Source organism: Thalassophryne amazonica, chromosome 16, assembly GCF_902500255.1.
Source record: "Thalassophryne amazonica chromosome 16, fThaAma1.1, whole genome shotgun sequence".
In the NCBI taxonomy this organism is placed as follows: domain Eukaryota; kingdom Metazoa; phylum Chordata; class Actinopteri; order Batrachoidiformes; family Batrachoididae; genus Thalassophryne; species Thalassophryne amazonica.
In genome coordinates, this window is record NC_047118.1 from 34,525,637 (window position 1) to 34,536,032 (window position 10,396).

Here is a 10,396-nt window from a genome sequence, read left to right on the forward strand (position 1 = left end):
AGATTGTGAGACAAAAGAGAGGAGAGGAACATGAGGATGAGGTGTCTGTCAGTGACCCACAGCCAGCAGAAGTGACTGAGGAAGAGTTGGAAGGAGTCAGGGAGGAGGCAGAGAGGAGCATAAGTGACTTGAATGTGGATGTAGATGATATTTTCCCATGTGAAAGTGTCTCCTCTTCCTCCTCTGCTCCCTTTTTGTCTGGGGCTTGTGGGAGAAGTTGTCAGGCTGGGTGACGTGGTTATCCAAGTTTGTAAGAAGGGAGGCCCTGCTGGGAGCTCTGGTCGGGCTGTTTGTTGGGGGGGGGGGCCGGTTGGTGGTGTGGTGGGGGGCACACAGTGGGATCAGTGGCGACTGAAGTGGGCAGAAGGAAAACACAGGAAAATCCATAAATGAAAAGGAGAAGAGGCAAAGCCTTGATGTATTATGCATCAAGTTGCACCTAAAAAGTAATTTCACTTGGATTCAGCCTCCACTGTGTTACTGAGCTGTTAGCTTTCCTCGCACAACCAGAACATGTACACTTGAACACTAACGGACCACCGGTATTTATTTTCTGATGCAGAGTGAGTGTTATGTTTTTTCCCAGCAGTCATCGTATGACAGCATTAACTAATTGTGAACTGAAAAGTAAAGTTCAAATAGGCTACATTTATCCGGTTAAACCACTTACCACTATCGGACATGTTGATTTATTTATTTTTTTTCACCTAGCGACGTTAAATCTTCCTTGAATAGTCGCACAAGAGCATCACACCAACCTTTGATCAGAAGTAGCAGTGAAAAATTAATTCAATTTATAACATTAAAATCGATCCATTGATTGGTTCAGATGTCCATGTGTTGAAGTAGTCAGAGATTACTTTAAAATTAATTTTAGTAGTAGTAGTAGGGATGGGAATCAAGAACCACTTCCACTGGAGAATCTGTTCAAAAGTTTTCAGTCCATTGGAGCTGTATGTGTTATCAATTCCGGTATGTTTTTTTTTTTTTCTGATAGTTCTGCCTTGTAAACTCGTGTCATAATTTCAGATGTAACGTCATGATGTCAAACTCGGCATGTAGGAACCAGAAAAGCTGAGTTACACAGAAAACATCATAAATGGATAAAGGAATTGAAAAAGAATTGGGCCAACAAGCACAGTCGATAATGGTATCAGTATCAATCAAATCTATCAATTCCCATGCCTAATAAAGGATTTCTGTGGTGGAGTTTGCATGTTCTCCCCATTGTTTGGTGGGTTTCCTCTGGGCGCTCCGGTTTCCTCCCACATTTAAAGACATGCAGGTTAGGTGAATGGAAACTTTGTAATTGTCCAGGTCTCCCTTGCAAAAGAGATCTTGATCTCAATGGGACTAATCTGGTTAAAGCCATTAATAAGGAGAAAAAAGTGAAAAATATTAGTTACTAGATTTGAAAAGTTAATTTATTTTGTTTATATCCTTCAACTTAAAGGGGTCATTTTATGTACTTTTAAATCAGATTAGTAGAGGTCATTGGATGTTTTAAACAAGATACTGAGGTGATGTGTAGATATTGTTTTACTCAAATTCTTATTAATTCTTATTAATATTCCTGTCTCACAATTTTCAGTTCAGGTTAATTTATTCCAGACGTCAAAAACCACATGAACAAAACATAAATACACCCACATCTACATCTTTAACACCAAGAGATTTTAATATATCTACACATACATACATACATACATACATATAAACATATTTACATATGCACATACTCCTATACTTTCTGATATATGCACTTACACATATGTTTAAGCATATAAAAAGCCTTAAAAGCTGTTTCAGTCCCAATTCTGGTTAAAAGCAGGAGAAGTTCTCATAGACATTTAAAAATGTTACATTTGTAATGTTTTACATGAAGCCCCAACTATACAGTAACTGATTTATGAAAGGTTGTTAAAAAAGGTTTACACATTATGACCACTTTAACTTGTGTTACTAGCTAGCTATTTATTTGAGCATGGTATATTCTTACTTAAACTGAGTTAGAAAAGTTGTAAGTTTCATATTTAATTAATATTATTTCAATATGTGTTACACTGGAGATTAATTCAAGACCGAGATTTGAAAAAAACAAACAATAAAACATGTAATACTTGAGGAGGGTCAGCCAAACATTCAAACTAGACATATTCTGAGGTTTTCCTTATTAATGTCTTGTTCTACTACATTTAATGGACGATTACTTGGAGTTTATGAACTTAAGTATGCCTATTATAAAGAGCAATACAAGTAATCATCCAGAAGATGGAGACATTGTTCTTTATGTTGAAGTTTAGCTAAGCTATTGTTGCTCTTCTAAGCTAATAAAAGCTGTTGTGAAGTACATGTGCCTATTTCTTACTTTTAAATTTTAAATTAGCATTCATATCGGAAATGATTCAGAACAATCTAATGCAATGTATTTATGGTCAGTTGTGTCAAGTTTAATCCCTTGCACACTCACTTTTTGGTTTTATGACCTTACTTCAGCCACATCCACTTTTCAGGAGACAGTGTGGACAGACAGGCTGCTGCAGGACAGCTGTGCAAGGAACAGGAACCTGGGACTGTGCAGTACCGCATAAACTTGTCTGACCACTGAAACGGTGCATTCATTTCTCTCCTCTTACACAATGGAAGGTTACAATTTTGACAACGATTTAATTGAGACTGTGCTAAAGCCGTCAGTCATAACCCATCCTTACATCTTTTTCCTCTCGCTCTTTTTGCCCTTGTCTCTGTTGAGGAACAGCTAGGCGTTTCCTAATGTGGGTGGTCCGGTTGGTGTGGGAGAGCGAGTGAGAGAATTAGCCCTGTTCTCATGTTTCCAAAAAAAAAGAAGGAGGGGAAAGACTCGCGAAAGAGAGTGAGAGGAGCAAACACAAGAGAGAGTCAAAGGCAGGAGAACAATCTTAGGAGCTACATCTGTCTTCCAGATGTGGCCTCCACCATTGTCTGAAACAGAAGAGGGGAAAAAAAGGTTTTAAAAGTAAAGGAAAATTGGTGCTTAAACAGTTTTTTATTGTTACGGATTACACACAGTATACAATACCGGTTTATGAATCCACCAGCCAGGATATGTTGCCTTTTTTCTCATTATGAAACTGCAATAAAATTGCAAATTAGACCCCTTGAAGTTATTGTGTATAAAAAAAGCACCTGTCCACTTATCCCGTTTTTACTGGATACACATCGAGGATCGGGCAGAGAACATAATGATAGAGGTGGTGAAAAATGAAGGGGAATATTATTCGTCGTGATAGGATGGCGAAGCATTGCACATGAGGGGTGACGCAAATGAATTTCAGATATTGATGAGGCCTTACTGAGAGAGGAAGTTGTGGTCGTTTGTACTGTATAAGCAAAGTCTGAGCAAACATCTGCAGGCATCACCGGCGAGCTATCATTAACACGCCGCTCCTCTCCCTCAGAGCAAAATGTTGTTCTAAGAGCCTTGTGGTCCGTTTTTGGATTTGGGAGACTGCAGCGCAGAGTGAATGCCGTGGGTTGTTTTTTTGTTGTTGTTACCATCTTCACCCTGTGAGTTGGAAAGAAAGCAACACAAGGAAAATAAACAGGATGACAGTTTTTTCCTTGACTGCTGGTTCAGTCACAAGAAAATTGTGTTTGTATGTTTTATAAGTAAGGATCACTTCTTTTATCCAACATGAGTGGATATTTGAACAAACAGTAAACTCAGGTATGGGTTAGACTTGATTTTGCATGAAGCGATTGTTACCTTTGTGTTCTTTGCTTTTTGTTCAATGAAGTTAAACATTTACAAACATCAGATTTGAACAAATTAATTTACATCCAACAGGATGCCCTATACAATTTTTTTCTCATTCTGATCAGATAATGCACTTGTCAAAAAATGTAGAAAATTTATTTCTTTTAAAAACTTACATGATCTAATGTATGTTTTAGAGACAGTCATCAGCACTACCACAGTTTAACATGGTGTGTGTGTGTGTTTGTGTAAGTATTGCTGTTATTTCACATACGCAGTGTTTTTAATTGCAAATTATAATTTCACTTGAACCGCAGGAAGACCAGTTGTTATATAAGGTGACAACTAATCAGAATGTAAATAAATAATAAAATGTGCATATGCATTTACAGTTGTTGTCATCATGATACAGGAGTTTTTTATCTGAAATATATTAAAAATACACAGTTTCCATTATGTATCTGTTCCTCATAAGTTAAGTTTTTTAAATTTATACAGTGTTCATATGATTAAAAAAATATTTCAATTATGAGGAATAGATACACAATGGAAACATGTTATAAGCCTTTTTAAATATAGTCTAGGTGAAAATAGTAATTTCTGTAAATTCTTTCATTTTCACAATATCCGGAAACCAATTTTACTACTTGATAGTTCTGAGAATTACACTCATTTTATTCAGTGGAGATAAGTAACATGAATGCAAAATGAGTTAATATAAATGAAATTGAGGCATGATTAAATCAGCTATGTGCAACTACTTGGTTTAATTATTTTGTGCTTATGACATTCAGATCATCACTCCATTTTTGAATAAAATATTTAAATAGAACAGTGAGGTCTGACAATGTTTAAAAACTAAACATTTATGTTTAAATGACATATATGGTTTGCATTATAGAAGGAATAAATAATGTTACGCATTGTTATTTATTTTTAAATAAGTAGTTTGACAATTGTGAGATTTTCTACCAGGAACAGCAGCAAAATCTTCAGGACAAACAGTTGGAAAATGGATAAATAGAGTAATGAAATGAGTTTCTGAGGTGAGAATTTTTTGTAAACTAAAGCACAAATCCTGCAGGGAAGCATGCAATATAAATTAGTGGATACAGAATGATAATAGAAATATCATTTTTGAGTGCAGTGGAGCAGAAACAGCCGATTCTCTCCTCCTCTCTCTGGGTGGACTCACTGCAGGCTCGCTCATCTTTTTCCCATTAGTGCTCTTTTTATTTTTCTTCTTAATGCGAGTGTGTGGCTGCAGTTGTTTATGAGGCAACGCTCATGCATGTGCATGCTATTGTCTTTGTGTGTGTCCATGATGTATTTTTAACGCTATGCTTTATACAATATATACTGTGTGTGTGTGTGTGGTGTGTATAAACCCGAACAAGTCAGAGCCAAACTCAAAAAATATTGAGGCAATCAGTTGCCACAAAATTTTTGAGTTCATAGAGTTAAAAGTCAGTTGTTCCCAGAACATAAAAATTTTTGATGCTATGCTACTTTTACCTCACTTTTACCTTACAATTAAATTAAAGTGTTCACTAAGTAAAAGTCCCTTTGGCTGCTCCCTCGTTTTTTACTTTGGGTCACCACATGTTGATTTAACACAAGTTTTTTACACTGGATGCTCTTCTTGATGTAACTCCACATTACATGGAGGAATATGGCACGGGTGGGATTTGAACTGGGAACCTTCTGTACCGAAACCAAGCGCACTAACTACTTGGCCACCACCCCTGCTAAACTGTTCATTAGGTCAACTCAAATATTTTCTTATATAATTACTTAATTTTTTAAGTTGTGCTTAAGTTATGCTTTGAAGTTTTGCTTACTTAATATAATTAGTTCAAGTCAATCAAAAATTCAGAGTTAAATTTACTAAAAAGCAAGACCATGTTACACAAACTTGAAATAATTTAAGTACAATGTTTTCTTAAAACTTTTGAGTTTACACTAAATCTTTTTAATTCATTTGAACATTCTGGTTTACTGTGTGTGTGTGTGTGTGTGTGTGTGTGTGTGTGTGTGTGTGTGTGTGTGTGGGTGTGTGTGGTGTGTGTGTGGTGTGTGTGTGTGCGCGCGCAAAACTAACTGAAAGTGTGCAAGTTTAGAAAAAAGCAATAAAGTTTAAATATGATCCAATAATTGTGGCATTTGTTTTCACTGTGCACAGTAAATTACAGGAAACAATATCCAACCAGTTGGACACCAAATATGCTGCATAGGGACATAAAAGTTACAGGTTAAATACAAATCATAAATATTAACAGAACCAACATCAATAACAAATACAATTACAGTGTGTGTGTGTATTATGTTTTAAATTTATGTATTAATTATGGATTTATTATGTATTAAGTAAATCAATAACCTAATGAATTCTCCAGTTTCAAGTAACCCATTTTTAGTCTAAGTTTTAACATTAAATGTGGTTGTGGTATCATGTTAAATGTCCTCAGAGTCAATAGTTCTATGACTGTATGCAGAAAGTCCTGAGTTATAAGCAAAATGTGGACTAAAAAGACTTCTTTTAGGTTCTTAAACATATGTCCAGGTGTCGCAGACCGAACGGTCCCACCCCCCCTAAAAATTGGTCCACCCTGCCTTCACTGTGCATGCGTCATTTGGGACCACAGCAGCTTGTCTGAGACTCTGAGTCTCAGTGAACGCAGCAGCAGCTCGTCTGGCTGTGGCGCTCTGATCACTTCCTCTGTTTTATTATGAAATAATGCTGAATTTATGTGGAAATGATTGTTGTACAAAAGCTTCAGATATCTGTCGCTGAGATAGATGATGACTAAAGTGCAGTTTTAAACAGAAACGAGGTGATAATCGGTGAATCGCGGCTGATGCACAGAAATGATACATGTGCAGGAAGGCAGGCACAAGATGCTGTCAATCTCCCTCGGTCTGGGATTCCATGCAAGATCTCACTTTGGTGGGGTAAGATTCTGAGAAACCTCAGAACTACACAGGAGGACCTGGTCAATGACCTGAAGACAGCTGGGACCACAGTCACAAAGATTACATTAGTAACACATGATGTTGGAATGGTTTAAAATCCTGCAGGGCAGCGCAAAGGTCCCCCTGTTCAAGCCAGCACATGTCCAGGCTTGTTTTAAGTTCACCAGTGACCATCTGGATGATCCAGAGGAGGCATGGAGAAGGTCATGTGGTCAGATGAACCTGAATAGAGCTTTTTGGAGTCAACTCCACTTACCATGTTTGAGGATGAGACACCCCAAGAAAACCATCCCAACCGTGAGGATGGGGTGGAAACATCATACTCTGGGGGTGCTCTTCTGCAAAGGGGACAGGACGACTGCACTAAATTGAAGGGAGATGGATGGGTCATGTATTGTGAGATTTTGGCAAACAACCTCCTTCCCTCAGTAAGAGCATTGAAGATGGGTCATGGCTGGGTCTTCCAGCATGACAATGACCCTAAACACACAGCCAGGGCAACTAAGGAGGGGCTCCGTAAGAAGCATTTCAAGGTCCTGGAGTGGCCTGGCCAGTCTCCAGACCTGAACTCAAAAGAAAATCTTTGAAAGATTTGGAGAAGATCTGTATGGAGGAGTGGACCAAAATCCCTGCTGCAATGTGTTCAAACCTGGTGAAAAACGGGAAACGTTTGACCTCTGTAATTGCAAACAGAGGCTAGTGTACCAAATATTAACATTGATTTTCACAGGTGTTGAAATACTTATTTGCAGCAGTAATATCCAAATAAATTATTAAAAAAATCATACATTGTGATTTCCGGATTTTTTATTTATTTTTTTTAGATTATGTCTCTCACAGTAGACATGCACCTAAGATGAAAATTTCAGACCCCTCCATGATTTCTAAGTGGGAGAACTTGCAAAATTGCAGGGTGTTCAAATACTTATTTTCCTCACTGTACTTTCATTCTTTGAGATTTTGGTGCTGGATAGTGGCATGGATTGTTTCCATTCTCCTATGTTTTAAAGGACATGTCGCACCAAAATCATGAAGGGCTCTCAGAATGCACCAAATGTACCATTTTTTCCAAATTTCCCAGAGGTGCATGCCCCCAGACTGCCCTAGGGGACCTCACGCCTGTGGTGCTCATGCTGTGTGGCTTCGCTGTCCACTCAAAGAAAAATATTCAGTCAGAACATTTCAGCTGCTTGCAGCCATGCTTACCTCATTGACATTTGGGAAATGAAAGTTTTAAGAGTACTGAAACTGTGATGGGTATGTTTCTGCCCTGATGAAATGTCAGTCATTTATTTAACCCCCAACAATATCTCAAATGTTTATTTTTGCTTTCTACAGGTGGATGAGGTGACTGATTTACTGGCCAGTTTCACGTCACTCAGTTTACAGAAACAGAAGCTTGGGGATAGGTAGATGGTACGTCAAATAGAAAAAAGCTTGTGTCCTGCCTTGTTATATAGGTGACATCTGTTCCTCGCTGGACAGACTGTTTTCTCAGTGTTTTTTTTTTTTAATCTGATTTTTCTGAAAACCTGAAACATGATACTTGGGATCTGGCAAAAGAGAAGCGCATTAATATATTGTCTACTGCATGTGAAAGGTTCGTCCCCAGAACGTGCTTATAACAACCTTGAATGATTGTTTTAAGTGCTATGTTGAAATGATAAAGCCTTGTTTTCAGCCTTAACTCACTACTTGAAGCAGAGGCCATGTTTGTTGGTGGAGGCTAAGGCATTCAGCACCCTTGTTTAAATCTGTATTTTATGGTAACTGATAGCTTCTTGTCTGCATCTACCCAGTATTTCTTTTGTTGTTTGTCAGGTGTGCAGTACTATATGACTGACAAATTCACTGTATGTCAAAATACTACATTTTGATATGTTTAAAAAACATCACCAACAAGTAATAAAATTATGCAGGACCCACATTCAAATACCAATTGACAACAAATTTTTATTGGCTTTTGATGAGACTGACTCTTCTGCCAAATTCCACTGAGATTGGCAAAAAAATTTTACCTGGGTTGCAAAAGCAGTGCAGGACTGTTTGAGTCCATACCTATGTGTGTGTGTGTGTGTCTGTATGTATGTTTGATTTGTACATGATATCTTGACAAAGACTTCATGTCTCAAGGTGAAACTTGGTACACAAAGTCACCTCACCAAGACCTCTTACAAGTTACATGTTGCACATGTTTTGATTCTAATTGAAGCCACCAGTGGGTAAAGTCTGTAAAACCATGTGTACATGATAGCTTTCCAAACACTTTGTACATCAAAGGGGCTATCTGTATGTAGCTGTATTAATAATATCAAATTCTATTCATACGTAGCGTTGCCATGTTGGTGGTTAGTTTTAGGGTAAGGATTAGGGTTAAGATTTGGGAGAAGTTCTTTTTTTAACATGGGTATCCAACAAAGCACTTAATAGCAACTTATTCCCGAAGAGCCCACGGCATGTCTCTCCACCTCCCCAGCACTCCTCCAACTAAGCACTTTGAACAAGTGCCAGTTGGGATCTTGGCTGTGATTGGCAAGTGAACCCGGATCGCCGGCCAACGTGCAAACTCTGACTGATTTGTAGAGTGTGAGACACTGTGGTCTAAGCGGTGCAGTGTTTAAACTTTTGAGCTAGCAGCCTGGGTTTGAAACCCAGTCATGTCAGCCCCCTCCCACCTCTGACTTCAACTATTAAGTGGCTGCAGCAAAATTAAGCCACCTTGACACTTGCGCGAATTTGATCCCCGCACTGCCACGCAATTTGTTGTGCCAATGTGTCCCGCTTGAAGGCACACTATGTAAAATAAAGCCTGTGCCATATCATTTCATAGCCAATGACACATTTGCTCTCAGAACTTGGCTGATGAAACCATTCTCTGTGCTCCCAGAATCACAACGAAATTATCAACAGCTACAGGTTGTCTCGTGCTTGTCATGTAGTGGGGAACGCATTTTGAATCTGGTCTCAAAGGTAATTATTGATAATAAATACATATTGGATTGGATTGGTAAAACAATTGCATTTTATTCCTTCTTATGAGTTAGATAATGCATCTGTTTATTATAGCTGTAACATCTCTTCATAATCTAATCTCAGGTTCAGATGCCCTGCGCGGAATGACATGCAGTGTTTTCAAATAGGTTGCACAATGTTCACGACTGGCTCACACAAGTGGCACGAAATGTATGCATGCCAGAAATTTTTAACATTTAAAATTTTCTGTGCACACTGGCATGCAGCTGCTCAAAGTTCATGCAGTTTACGATGCATTTACTCATTGCCACCCAATATTGCGTACCCGTGCGGGGATCAAATTTGTGTGATTGTCAAGGTGCCTTTATAAAGATCGATAATAACAAATAATTTGGAACCACAGAAAGGTTATTTTGGCTCTGCATATGGATAGAAAACAAAAGTAAAGGGGTACACATCATAATTGTGACCTAGATTAACAAATTAGAAGTGCCACACGACTAGAGTTTTGTTTTATTAATACAACTCTGTACGGATAGATACTTCCATTGTACATCGAGGTCTGTGTATATCAAGCTGGGCTGCCTGGACAATTAAGCAAGCACTGTATTTATCTTGATACGTTCTCTTTGTGCCAAACATTATTAGCCAGGTTCACTGACAAATATTTGACGTATATCTTATTGAATAAGTCAGTGTGTTTGTTGTATTTTT